The 14250-nt window shown below is 41.7% G+C and overlaps 1 protein-coding gene across 4 annotated transcripts in view; it reads left to right on the plus strand.

Moving 5' to 3' along the window:
• The first annotated feature begins 3067 nt into the window (after positions 1-3067).
• The window catches only part of LOC140728834 (nipped-B-like protein), a 499555-nt gene continuing 488372 nt past the window's right edge, over positions 3068-14250 (plus strand). For 3 of the 4 annotated variants that reach the window (XM_073047821.1, XM_073047826.1, XM_073047824.1), the window contains exon 1: positions 3069-3375. The gene's annotated coding sequence lies outside the window, so the exon portion shown is untranslated. Of the gene's footprint in view, positions 3376-14250 lie in introns of all 4 variants that reach the window. The other variant, XM_073047823.1, reaches the window with a different exon arrangement.

Consider the following 14250-nt stretch of genomic DNA (forward strand, 5'->3'; position numbering starts at 1 on the left):
ACCTCCCCCAGAAGAGATCCTAATAATCCAAGAACCTGAAGCCCTGCTGCCTGCATCAGGTTCTCAGCTACGCATTAATTTGCGAAATCATCCTTTTTCTACAACTGCCACTTACTACACTAGGTACAGTAAGAGAAAAAGAAAGCCATAGCCAATGCCTCTTTCGAGCCGAAGCCTCCTTTGAGTCAAAGCCCAACACTCCAACTCTCACCACTGGCCTCTCCCAACAATGGCCACCCAGTCCATATCTTTCCATTCCCGGTACATGGTTCGTATTCCACCATCCCCTGTACATAGACTATATCCCTCCCACATGGAGAGAACCCATTTCCTACCATTCCCTGTCTGAACATGGTCCATATCTGTCCATTCTCAGTACTGTCTATATCATTATTTCCCTGTACATGGTCCATATCGCTCTATTTCACTGTACATGCCCCATATTCTTCCCTTCCCCATACACTGTTCATAACCCTCTGTCCCCTGCGGGCGGCCTGTGCTCCTCTATTCCCTGTAGATGTTCCGTATCCTTCCCTTCCATGACTGTTGATGCTGCTATGTAAATACTTTCAAATCTCCTTTTCCCACATGAAGATGAGTTTTGGTCTCAAACTTTGACTATTTATTCATTTCTATTGATGCTTCCTGAACACCTGGCTCTTGAACAAAGAGAATAACTACACCTTACTTGCCCATCCATTTGGATGTTCCCAGAATCAATGATGTCACTTTAAGGACTTTTTACCTTGTTATCTCAGGGTCTTGAAATTTATTGCTATTTATTTACATTTGTATTTGCTCAGTTCTGCATTTTTGTTGATCTTTCCTTGATTCTGCTATAGTTACTATTCTGTTGAGTTGCTGAGTGTGCTTTCAGGAAAATGAATCTCAGGGTTGTATATGGTGACATTTATGTCCATTGTAAATAAAAATTATTTTGAACTTTGACCTGCTGAATTACTCCAGCAGTTTGTACATGCTACCCCTTTTACCACCTCTTCTGTTAGTGGATTCTAACTCTTGGTGCAAAATAATTCCCTTCAAAATCTGCTTTAAATATCTCCTTTACCCTAATGCTAGGTTCTTCAGTATTTGTAATTTCCACCCTGGGAAAAAGACTCTGGTTGTACAAGACTATAGGAAACAAGTATGGAATGAGGCCATTCAGCCTGTCGAGTATGCTCTACTATTCAATCCTGGCTGAATAATTTTTATCTCAACCTATTCTCCAACCTCCTTCTGTTGACACCCTTACTGACCAAGAACCTATGCATTTTTTTATTTCACATTACTGGTGTCTGCAGGATTTTTTGCTTTTGAACACATTGTCTGATTTTGAACTCTTTATTAATATAATTTTCTTTTTGTTTGATGATACCATCTATTGAGTCATTGAGCATTTGAACATTCAAAATAAGCCTTTTGGCCCATCTTGTCTGTTCTGAACTAGTTCCAGTGTTTCACACCTGGCCCAAAGCCTCCCATCTATGTAATTATCCAAACATTCCTTAAATGTTGCAATTGAACACACATTCAACACTTTCCATACTCTCTGCCTAGATTAGAGGACATAAGAAGATAAGTTGCATGAGCTAGAGGTTTTCTCTTTGCAACAAAGGAGACTGAGAGGTATACAAGATGATAAGAGACATAGATAGAGTGGACAACCAGAGTCATAGGCCTAGGGTGGAAATGGTTAAAATGAGGTAGAACAACCTGAAGGTGTTTGGAGCAAAGCACAAGAAAGATGTCAGAGGCAGTTTTTTTTTTACACACTGAAAGTGGTGGGTGTGAAGAATGTGCTGCAGGGATGGTAGTAGACACAGATACATTAGAGACATTTAAGAGACTCTTAGACATATCATCGGAGGGTTATTCGGGAGGGAAGCATTAGATTAATTTGGAGTAGATTAACAGGTTGGTACAATATCATGTGCCAAAGGGCCTGTACTATTCAGCCATCTTTGGCAATGAATTACAGATTTTCCACCCTCTGGCTAAGAAATTCCTCCTCACCTCTGTTCTAAAGGGACATCCTTTTAATCTGAGCCTCTGGTCCAAGACTCTCCCAGTACTGGAAACATCCTCTCCAGTCCACTCTATCCAGGCTTTTCAATATTGTATAGTGAGATTCACCCTCATCCTCCTAAACTCTAGCCAGAGCCATCTAACCTTCCTCAGAGAATAATGCACTCATCCTGGGATCATTTTTGTGAACCTTCTATAGACTGTCTCCAAAACAGCACATTCTTCTTTAGACATGGGACACAAAATTGCTTACAATACTCCAAGTACGATCTGACAGTGCCTTATAAAATCTCAGTGTTGCACCCTTGCTTTCAGATTCTGAAATTGGGTTTCGTTACAGCCACACCAAACAAGAATAGTGAAGAAATATAGCAATATAAAACCATAAATAATTAAATAAGTTAATCATGCCAAGTGGAAATAAGTCCAGAACCAGCCTATTGGCTCAGGGTGTCTGACACTCCGAGGGAGGAGTTGTAAAGTTTGATGGCCACAGGCAGGAATGCCTTCCTATGACGCTGTTACATATACAACTGCAATATGACCTGATTTTTTAAATACTCAGCATTCCGATTGAAGAAGGCAAGCATACCGTACACTACCTTGACCACTCTATTTACTTGTGTTACCACTTTCAGGGAGCTTTGGACCTGGACCTTAAGATCTTTCTTAATGTTCCCAAAGGCCTTGTCATTTAACGTACATCTGACCTAGTAACACCTCACCCTTATACATAATACTCAAGTTATTCCACGAGCCGTTGCATGCCTTCAAGCCGAGATGGTCAAGGAGAACCAGGTCCACTCCCAACGATAGCAAACGGCCGATAGGAAGCAATTCCCGCCAAAAGTGAAGAGGGAATCCGGCCAGCCGCGCACGCGCATTTCTGGGCCTTCGGGTCGCCCGGTGGTGGGACGAGGCGATTTGAAAGCGCGCATGCTCGGACCTCCGGGTCCGGTGCGGGTCTGTGAGCGCGCGGGGGCGCTGCAGCCGGAAGTGGCGTTTGGCGCCTTCATCCTCCCCCCTCTCCGCTCGTGCTTGTTCGTTCACTTCCGGTCGGCATTTTGTCTGCGAGAGGGGAGTCGCGATCGCCGAGCCCGCGAGTCGGCCGCCGCTCGGGAGGCGCGCACCGCGATAGCGTGAAGAGTAGAGGGCGAAGGGCAGGCCGCTAAGCCCGAGCCGAGGCCGCACGGTGGGCTGGCGGGCGGCAGAGGGAGCGCGCCGCGAGTTCACGTCCCTTCATGTCCGCCGAGTGTTGTTGTTCTGCCCGCCGCCCTGTTTATCGCCGCGGAGACCGGAGGAGACGGCTCGCCTCGGCCGCCGCGTCGACAGCGGCTTATTCCTGAGGTAAAATCCGGGGCGCCGGAGAGAACCCACCTCCGCATTAAGGGTCGACGGGAACGGGGCTGCAGGCGGGCGAGGCCCCGGACTCGGGCCTAGTCGCTGACTTGGTCCGCCCTCGGGCCCTTCCGCTCTCGCTGAGCCGGGAATGATGGCGGTTATCTAGCAGCCAGGCCTAACACAGCGGGGATGAGTGGGTAGGGCGGGAGCAGGTCGAGCCCGACCTTAGGCCGCAAGAGGAAGTGAGGCCTGTTCGGTTTTCGGAGAGTAGAACCGGTCTGGCCCACTGGCCTCACGGGGGAGTGGGCGGGGAGCAGGCAGGACTGAAGGCCTGGGATAGAAGGTGCTGCCGACGATCGGCGCTGTTGGCGGTCGGGTTTCGACTTGTTAGGGGCAAGGTTTACCTCAGGCCCTGATCAGACACCAGTATTGAGCACTGTGGGCACTGGGTCCTGGTCCGAGAAATCCACTGAGTTAGAGCCGATGCAGTTTGGTCCTGATGGCGGTGGGCTGGTCTGATTTGAGGGGGTCAGCCCCGGACTGAACCTGCCGACTGTCCGTCTCTCCTTTGTGTTGTTCCGGGACCCGTGAGGCCTCCAGGAAGGCCACGGATTGGCTGCATTGTTCGGCTGCTGTCTCCGGTTGTGGACGGCTGGAATATTTGTTTGATTCACTGAGGCCTAGTCGTTGTGTGTAGTCTGTCTGGAGACCTTGGCTGCCGGAGTATTGAGTGCGGGTGTTTCGTGGCCGTTGTGTGATGTTTGTCATGTGTAATTCATTTATGTTTTGTTAGTGTGGGTTGAAAGCATCCTATCTCTGCCGATGAATATCCGAGTTGTTTTTAATACCTTATGCACGGAGTTTGTGCGTTAAGGACTGAATTTGGTACATTCTCAGGCTTCACACACTTTGAACGAAAGTCTTTTGCAGTGTTTTTAGATATCAGTGCATAGATCGGCTGATAAATGTAGAACAGCTGTTGCATCTGTTAATGTGATTAATTTTGAAAGGATAACTTCAGTTGAAGTGAAAGTGAAACGTTGCCGTTGTTTCATTTGCCTGGGAATGTAAGTGCACAGTTGGAACGGTGGTTGAGTCTGTATTAACTAAATTGTTTATAGTCAGATATCCAACGTAAATATGCTTTCCTAAAATTTTAGTGTGTAAGTATTCGCATCTGTTGATGGGTGTATACCTAGTTGCACATCTCAATGGCCGGACGCTAGTGCGTCATCGCTTTACTTGTGTGGGCGAAACTATTGTATCAATATTTGATTCAGTACACTGCAGTGTAAACAGATGCTGAGGCTCATTGTTTGCAAACACGGAAGCTTCATCTTGCCATATTGTTTCATCGGCATAATTCTTGCAACTTCAAATACTTGAATCAGTTGATAAATTTAAGCAGGATTTTATCTCAATGGATAAGTTGTACCTAATCGAAATATTGTCGCTATAAATGTCCAGCGTTCTAATTTTAACAATCTTATTTCTCATGCTTTGAAAGAATCGATTGGAAGTTTCGTTGGCCATACAGTGTAATTGATATTCTGACCAATCATGCACGCTGTAAAATATTTGGAAAACTTGCTGCAAATTATTGTCAAAAGGCACTGATGGATTAGACTTTCACTTGAGTCCTCTTATGATCACTAAATTTCCTTGACCTGTGGCAATCTTTGATTAACGTGATTGATACTTAACTCTGGAAAATGCTTTGTTTTCTCACCTGGTATTAAATTCAAAAAGCTCTGACCACTTGGAATTATATTGTCTGATAGTCTGATTTTGACAGTGAAAACTTATGAGTTTAAAAAGCTTTATCAAATTTCAGTCTCAAAAAAAGAGTATCCATGTACTCTGTGTATCTTGGGATACCTTGGCAGCTGCATGGTTTGACGATTTCACTTTTGTTTTAATGTAAAATATCTCTACTACATTATCAAGTGCAAGTGATTTATTTTTTCCTAGTGTATTGAAACTAAAACAATATTGGAAAATAGATTGAGCATAAATGATGAGGAAAACACTTTTGATCAATTATTTTTATCAGAATGTTCATTGTATTAATTATTTCTTATATTTATTTCATTTACAAGAATGGCACAGATATTGGCTGGCTTGAGATTTCCAGCAAATACAATCATTTTGATTGTATTGATGTTCTGAAGGCTGTTTAGAACAGAGGAAGATGGTTAAATAAAAACCTTTTTTCTTATTTCAGTTTTAAATTTAAGGAAAAAGGATGTGCTTTCTGACAAAATATTAACATTATGTTTTGCAAGTGCATTTTAATTAGTGTAATGTTAATATTGAGATATTTGGGTTGGAACATCCTACATGGTCAAATCATATAATTATTTTGGCACAGACACTACTTGCTGTGATGTTCCCTATTTTCACTAAGGCGTCATTAAGTGAAATTTATTAACATTGGGTGCACAGTGAAGCACGAGGCAGTGTGGCTGCCTCAGCTTTAGGAACACGGGTGATCTTGACCACGTCTGTGCAGAGTTTGCATATTCTCTCCATGAATGAATGTTTTCTCTAGGCACTCAGGTTTACTTGGACACTCCAGATATGTGTTGATAGGTTAATTGGTCACTGTAAATTTCTCCTTACAGCTGACTAAAGGCAAGAATAATCAAGGAAGACCTGATGAGCCTCTAAGATAGAGGATTAGCTGTAAGAAGAGTTGGATAAAGTTGGATTTTTTTTTTGCTGGAGTATTGGAGGCTGAGGGGTGATTTGATCATAAAATTTTAAGCAACATTGATAGTTATTCATTTTCCCAGGATGGAATGTAAAATGGTAGAGGCTTTAAAGAGGACATTTTAAAGGAGATGCCCAAGTCAAATTTTTCACATACATTGGTAGGTGCATGGGACATATTGCTAGGGGAGATAGTACCAGATACAATAAGAGGCAGTTAGACTAATTGCAGGCAGATGAAGTTAGTTAACTCGGCATACTTATTGCAGGTATTGGCTCTACTGTTCTTTTTTTTAAAGAGTTGCAAGGGTTCATGAAAATAGAAAATGAGGTGAAAATCAGATTGTTCACCTGGAGCTGACATGAACTCTGGACTGAATGACTACCTTCAATGATGTTCTAAGACTGCTATCGCCATCTGGGTGGGCAGAAAGCTCCAGATAGAAGTCAGTGCGATTATTTAAAATAAACTTTGTTTTCCTCTTTCCTGCACCTTCTATAACCACTTTGAATTTGAGACTTCTGGTCTTTGAATCTTTTTTTTCCATTTAAGTGTTACTGACAGTGCCAACATTGGTAATCCTTGTTGCCACTGACTTGAACTGCTGTAGCCCTTTTATTGAACTTTCCAGCATTCAGATCAGTGTTGAAGGAAGAGTAATGATCAAGTTTCAGGTAGTTATTGTTGTATAGCACAGAAACAATCCTTTCAGCTCATTATGTCCTTTTTGGCCATCAAGACTACTGCCCAAATTTGGACACTACCCTTCTCTCTTGCCTGTCTACTACCCTGTCTAAATGTTTTATCTGATTTAACCACTTCATGCCTGTGCAAATAAAAACTTGGGGGTCTCAAAATTTCTTCCCCTCACCTTAAACCTATACCCAATTGTCTTTGATAGTCCTAGCAGAGGAAGATTGATTCTGATTATCTACCCTTCCTTGCCTCTGATTGTCTTATGTACCTCTATCAGCTCAGTCTTCAGCCTCTTCCTCACCAGGGAAATCAAGCACAGCCTATCCAGTCTCTCTGATATTCAAAGTCCTCCAATCCTGGAAAATACTGGTGAATCTTCTGCGCTCTCCAATACAAGCACATTCTTCCCGTGTGTGGTGATATGACTAGAACTCCCAAGTGCAGCCTAATCAGTGTCTTGTAAAGTTGCAATATCACATCCTGGCTTGTATTCTCTGCTCTGACCTATGGACCTAAGCATGCCATATGCCTCCTTCATCACATGTATCTTGGACAGACTTCCTTGCTACCCATAACACTGTCCACTCATCTGATTGCATTCAGATAGTTAATAAATATCACATGACAAAGTTTTCAGTATTGATCCACGTGATAAACACACCTCTAATAAGAGAAATATTCTTCCACCAATACTTCCTGCTTCATATGATATTGCCAGTTGTGACCCCTTTTGTCCTACTTTGGGCACGCTAGCCACCTACACCTATCCTACACACCTAGTTTAGGCCTGTATGCCTTGCCTATACAAGTACCATCCAAATGCCTTTTAAACATTGTAATTGCATCTGCTCCACCACCTCCCTGGCAGTTTGCTACTGACAAATTCCTAATTGTGGATTCATTAATCAGCTTGCATTGGTCACCATGTGTCTTAACCTTCTGAACCTTGCACCTGGAGTCTAACCTGCTCTTGGTGCTATAATATTTACAGAACAAGTCTAGTTGAGCCTTTGGTTAATTGTGTTTGGTTGTTGATAGAGGTTCAGATGGCAGTGTCATTAGGAGATATTTACGTATCCATTGATGCTCATAGTTGCCAACATATTTGCCTTATTTACTTTGAAGAGATTTTGTACAGTTACATAAGTTTCATTGAACAGGTAAAGGTCATTGTGGGAACTATATTCTCCACTTGAACTACCTCGTCCTTATCTAAATCTATGAGGTGAACCCTGTATTTCTTGCTACCCCTTACTTAACCTTAAATCTAAAGTCCTTTACCTCTAAAACCATTTTGCGAGATCTCTTTGAGAACCTCTCATGGACCTTTGTGTTCTTTCTAAAGTGTATCGAACAGAATTAGTTGTGACTCCAGTTGTGGTTTAATCAATGTTTTGTAATCTCTGCGTTCGTACTCTTTTACCTGCCCTTGTTATCTGCGAGGGCTAGAACACAGACTTCCTACAGATACCAATAAGACAGCAGGCAATGATGCAGACTAATAACGTCCTGGTTATCCCCTCCTCGGAGATAAGTTCTATATAGATTTCGGCTTGTCTGAAGTAAGAAATAATATATGCAATTTATGGCTCCATGGGATCACACTCTGGACCCCAGCTTTGACATTAAAATGTAATCTGTCTTATGGCAAATGAGAATTCTAAACACTGCAGGAAATGGCTCTGGAAATGTTTACTAACCAGTAATACATGACTGACCTGTTGGTTATGGGGTTGTGTGAATAGTAAGGACTTAGTTTGTACTACCTAAGATTTCGAAGTTTTTTTTCTCTGTTTCCAATATATCCTATCACCCTAAGATTTACGGATATATACTCCAGGTCCCTCTGTTGCTACATATTGTTAGGACCTATGCTGATCTAATCTATTATATTGCTTTGCCCTTTACCCAATTGCATCACTTCCTGTTGCTCTGTATTTCATATTCCAGCTGTTTGCTCATTTGAGAGCCATTTATGATCTATTGGCCTTCTCACTTCTTAGCATCCTTCCACATTTGGTGTCATTGTAAGCTTTTCAGAATTTGGCTTGCATGCCGATAGCCAATTGTATATTTTTTGGAGATATGTGCTGCTAGTGCTGAGATCTGGATGGTAACACTGCTTCCCATTCTTTAAAGTGTGCATCAGATTATTATGACTCTACTTTGTCCATGAGCCAATATCTTACCCATTCTTTTGACCCTTTCATTTCACCAACCAGATTTTTATGTAATGCATAGCCAGATATCTTTTGAAAATCCCCATGGATCATATCTATTATGGTGAACCTCTGGGATTTTCTACTCCAGTGGGTTGTGGAGTCTAGATCAATAGAGGTATTTAAAGGGTTGGATAAATGACCAGAGAATTTGTGGCAATGACAAACTGGCACAGAAGAAATGAGGCCTGGAGTAGATTAGCATTGATTGTATTGAATGGTGGGCCAGGTAGACTATTTATGTGTTGCTACTCCTTTTTTCTTCTCTATTACTTCTTCAAAAACATTTGTCAGAGACACTATTTGCCATTGACAGATTTGTACAAGTTCTTTTTTAACTCATAAACTATGATGTTTTTTCTGTCTTGATTCAGTGGCTCCATTAGTATAAGTGAACTCATGGATTGTAATCTTAAGATTTGTTACTGTATCTATTTGAACAGTGACATCACATTTGCCAGTTTTTTTTTGTCCTTTAGTGATATGTCTATCTCTGGAGTATTGGAATTTCACCTTTTTAACCATTTTATTGCTGACAAGCCCAATAATTTTTACATAGTGGATCTAATTAATTGGGCCATCAGTTAATTAGGGTAGCTGCTTATTCAGAACAACTCTTAAAGAACAAAAACTAATTGAGAAATTTGTCAGGATTCCCTTCGTTTATTTGGATCACTGTTCCGCCTAATTGGGGCAGGAGACTTGCTGAACATTTAAACTCGTATCAGTCGCATGCACTTGTGTGGCCGTTGGATGCTACACTGTGCTTAGCATAAGCGGTTTTTAAATAGTCAGCTGCATGTCTTTGTATTCAAAAAACAGTGATTTTTGTCACTGATAGTTGGTGGGATGTAAGCAGTAAGACAATTCAGAACTATTTTGCTCACTACTGTTTAAAGCATTCAGGCTTGGAGATGCCAGAAATTGCCATGAGTGAAAATGAAACAACGGCGCTGCTTCAAGTTAATAACTACGAAGAATTTGAAGGTATGGACAATAAACTGTGGAAGCCAAGTATTTACCGATATTTAAGGCAGAGTTTGTGAGATTCTTAATTGATCAAGGCATGAAGGGATATGGGGAGAAGGTAGAAGATTGGGGCTGAGAGAGAAAATGGATCAGGCATGATGAAATGGTGAAGCAGACTTGATGGGCCAAATGGCTTAATTCTGCTCCTGTGGCTTATGGTCTTATAATCCTGAATGTTACAATGAAAATGAAGATTTGGAGAATGCAGTTGTTGATAGCATTGTACAAAGGCACTTCATTATCTGCACTAGGTGTCTGTGCTGATTTTGTTCTTTGTGTACACTGGATGAATTCCTTCGTTGATTACTATTAGGAACTAGTATACAGTGTTCTAATTTCATCTATATTTTATTTAAATGCATCATTTGTAACTCAGTTTATCTTTTTAAAACCTTGACTATTTCCATGAAACTTCGGCTAATTAGGACTGCTGCTTAATTGGGCCAACGTGTACTGGTCCTGATGTGTTCCAATCATCTGGAATCCACTTCTTAATTGGTCTTAAAGTTGATCATATGTTGCCTTCTATCATTGCAGTCATTCTGGTTGTAGCTGTTTCCTTGGTACCTTTGATTGTAGAGTTCCACTGTTTAAAGCCAGCAATGAAGGAAAGATAGTTCACTTCCAGTTCAGTATAATCTGTGACTTATAGGACCTCCAGGTGCTAGTATGCTTTCCTCTGCTGTAGAAGTCCTGGCTGGTGTGTGCTTCAGCCCAGCAAATAATCACAATTTAGCCTAGCACTTAATGAGTAGTGTGGTGTCATGGGTATGTATTTCTTGGTTGAAATGTTTTGGTATACAAAATAGTACATTTTGACAGGCCATGAGTTTCTATTTTATTGGAATTTTTCTTATTGTCACACGTACTGAGATATAGTAAAAAGCATGTCTTGAATACTGTTCATATAGATTGTAAAGTTGAATCTATCTTAGTATACTAAGGAACCAGTTAATCTTATAACAGTGGGGTTAGAAGCTGTCCTTGATCCTGGTGGTGCATGCTTTCAGGCTTCTGTTGTTTGCTTGATGGGACAGGGGTAGAAAATATCTGAGATGGGTGGGGTCTTTGATCTGGGCTGATTTTCTGAGGCATCAAGAATAGACAATGACATAAGGTAGTGCAGATGCTGGAAATCTAGAGCAATACACAATGTGCTGGAGGAGCTCAGCAGGTCAGGCAGCATCTATGGATGGGAAAAAACAGTCGAAGTTTCGGGCTGAGATCTTTCATCAGGACTGATGGAGGGAGGGTCTTGGCCTGAAACATCTACAGTTTATTCCCAGTATTCACAGTCCATAGAGGGGATGCTGGTGTGTGTATAATTCTGCAGTATCTTGTGCTTAGACGAAGAATCGTTGCCATACCAAGTTTTTGTGCACCAGATAGAATGCTTTTTATGCTGTTTCAATAAATATTGCTTAAAAACATCTAAATTTCTCAATCTCACACCATTGATGTAGACAGGAACATGTACATTGCGCCCTCCCTTCCCCCCCCCCCCCCCCGACCAACTCTTGTTTTGCTGATATTGAGGAAAATGTTATTACCATAGTACTAAGCTATCTACTTCCTATTCTCTGACTCATTGTTATTTGAGATGCTGCCCACTGTGGTCGTATCATGGTATCATCTGCACACTCGTACATGGAGCTAGAACAGAATTTGACCACACGTTCACAAGTGTACAGGGAGCAGAGTAAGGGGCTGAAGACATAACATGGTTGAATAATTGTGACAGAGGTGTCCTTGCTGATTGTGGTCTGTTATCAGGAATTCAAGGACCCAGTTGCAGATGGAAACATTGATTCCTAGGACTGAAGTTTGGATAAATTTCAAAGTTCAAAGCAAATTTGTTTCCAAAGTATATATATTGTATGTCACCCTGAGATTAATTTTCTTGCAGGCATTCAGAGTAGACTCAATGAAAATCTATGTAAAAGACTGACAAGGAACCAATGCAGAAGAAGACAAACTGCAAATTCAAAACAAACCAAAAATAATAACAAATAGGTAAATAATACTGAGAAGATGAGTTGTGGAATCCTTGAAAGTGAACACATAGGAATTCAGTGTTGTAAGTGAAATTATCCATGTTGGTTCAGGAGCCTGATGGTTGAAGGGTAAAAACTATTCCTGAAGCTGGTGGTATGGGACCTATTTCTTCTGTATCTCATTCCTGATAGTAGCAGTAAGAAGAGAAGAGAGCATGACGGGGATGATGAGTGTCCTTGATAATGGATGCTGCAGTGCACTGTGTAGATGTGTACTTGAATTTTCAGAAGATCCTGGACAAGTTATCACATATGAGGCTGCTGAACAAGTTATGAGCCCATGGTATTACAGGATAGATTCTAGCATGAATAAGGCAGTGGCTGATTGGCAGAAGGCAAAAAGTGGGGAATAAAGGGAGCCTTTCTTGATTGTCTGACAGTGATTAACGTTGTTACAAATGGGTCTGTGTTGGGACTAATTCTTTTTATGTTATATGTTAATGATTTGGATGACAGAATTGATGGTTTAGTTGCAAAGTTTGCAGAGGATATGAAGATAGGTGGAAGGGTAGGTAGTTTTGAGGAAGTAGAGAGGCTACAGATGGATGAGAATGGGCAAAGAAGTGGCAGGTGGAATACAGTGACAGGAAGTGTATGGTCATGCACTTCGCTGGGAGAAATGTAAGGGTTGACTATTTTCTAAGTGGAGGAGAAAATACTAAAATCTGAGGCTCAAAGGTACTTGGGAGTCCTTGTGGAGGATTCCTTAAAGGTTTATTTTACAGTTTGAATCTGTGGTGAGGGAGACAAATGCAATGTTAGCATTCATTTCTAGAGGACTAGAATATAAAAGCAAGGATATAATGTTGACACTTCATAAAGAATTAGTGAGATCTCACTTGGGGTATTGTGAGCAGTTTTTGGGCCCCTTATGTGCTGAGACAGGAGAGGCTTCAAAGGAGGTTTATGAAAGTGATTCAGGATTGAAAAGCTCTTATGAAGAGCGTTTGTTGGCTTTTGGCCTGTATTCATGAAAATTCAGAAGAAAGAGTGGAGACCAAATTGAAACCTATTAAATGGTGAAAGGCCTTGATAGAGTGGATGTGGAAAGAATGTGTCCTATGGTGTGAGAGTCTAAGATCAGAGGACACAGTCTCAGAATAGAGCATCCTTTTAGAATGGAGATGAGGAATTTTTTTAGCCAGAGAGTGGTGGATCTGTGGAATTTGTTAGCACAGACAGTTATGGAAGCCAAGTCTTTACACTTATTTAAAGCAGGGTTTGATAGTTTCTTGATTGGTCAGAACTTGAAGGGATATGGGAGGGGGGGGGGTGTGCAGAGGGAAGGCAGAAGTTTGGGGCTGAAGTCAGCCATGATGAAATGGCGGAGCAGACTTGGCCCACCGAGTCCATGCCGAAACAATTTAAACTGCCTACTCCCATTGATCTGCACTGGGACTATTGCCCTTTATACCCCTACTATCCAAGTACCTATCCAAACTTCTCTTAAACATTGAAGTCAAGCTTGCATGTTCGTTCCGCATTCTCATGACACTCTGAGTGAAGAAGATTCCCCTTGTGTTCCCCTTAAAACTTTACACCTTTCACACTTAATTCATGACCTGTTTGTAGTCCCATCCGACCTCAGTGAAAAAAGCCTGTTTCCATTAACCCTATCTAAACCCCTCATAAATTAGAATACCTCTAGCAAGTCTCCTCTCAAACTTCTACCTTCTAAGGAATATAGTCCTAACCAATCGATCTTTCCTCAACTCAAGTGTGTGTGTAGCCGGCAACATCTTTGTAAATTTTCTCTGTACTACTTCAACCGTGTTTACATATTTCCTGCAGATCAGTGAACAAAACTGTACCAAATACTCCAACTTAGGCTTCACCAAAATTCTTGTACAATGTCAGCATTACATCCCATCTCCTGTACCCAATACACTGATTTATGAAGGCCAATGTGAGAGTAACCGGCTGGTGGCACAGTGACATCAGCGCTGGACTCCGGAGTGAAGGCTCCTGAGTTCGAACCCAGTTGGACCGCTCCCGGGCATGCTTTCCATCTGTGCTGGGTTGAGGGTCAAGCTCGCAACTCAGCCTCGTAAAAAAAACCACTCGCAGAATCTTTCCTCCACGACACCACTTGAAAAAAAAGTGGTCGCCAAGGCTCTTGCAGAGTATGGCACACAACAATGTCAAAATCCATCTTTATGACCCTATCTAC

This window comes from Hemitrygon akajei, chromosome 6 (assembly GCF_048418815.1).
Source record: "Hemitrygon akajei chromosome 6, sHemAka1.3, whole genome shotgun sequence".
Lineage (NCBI taxonomy): Eukaryota > Metazoa > Chordata > Chondrichthyes > Myliobatiformes > Dasyatidae > Hemitrygon > Hemitrygon akajei.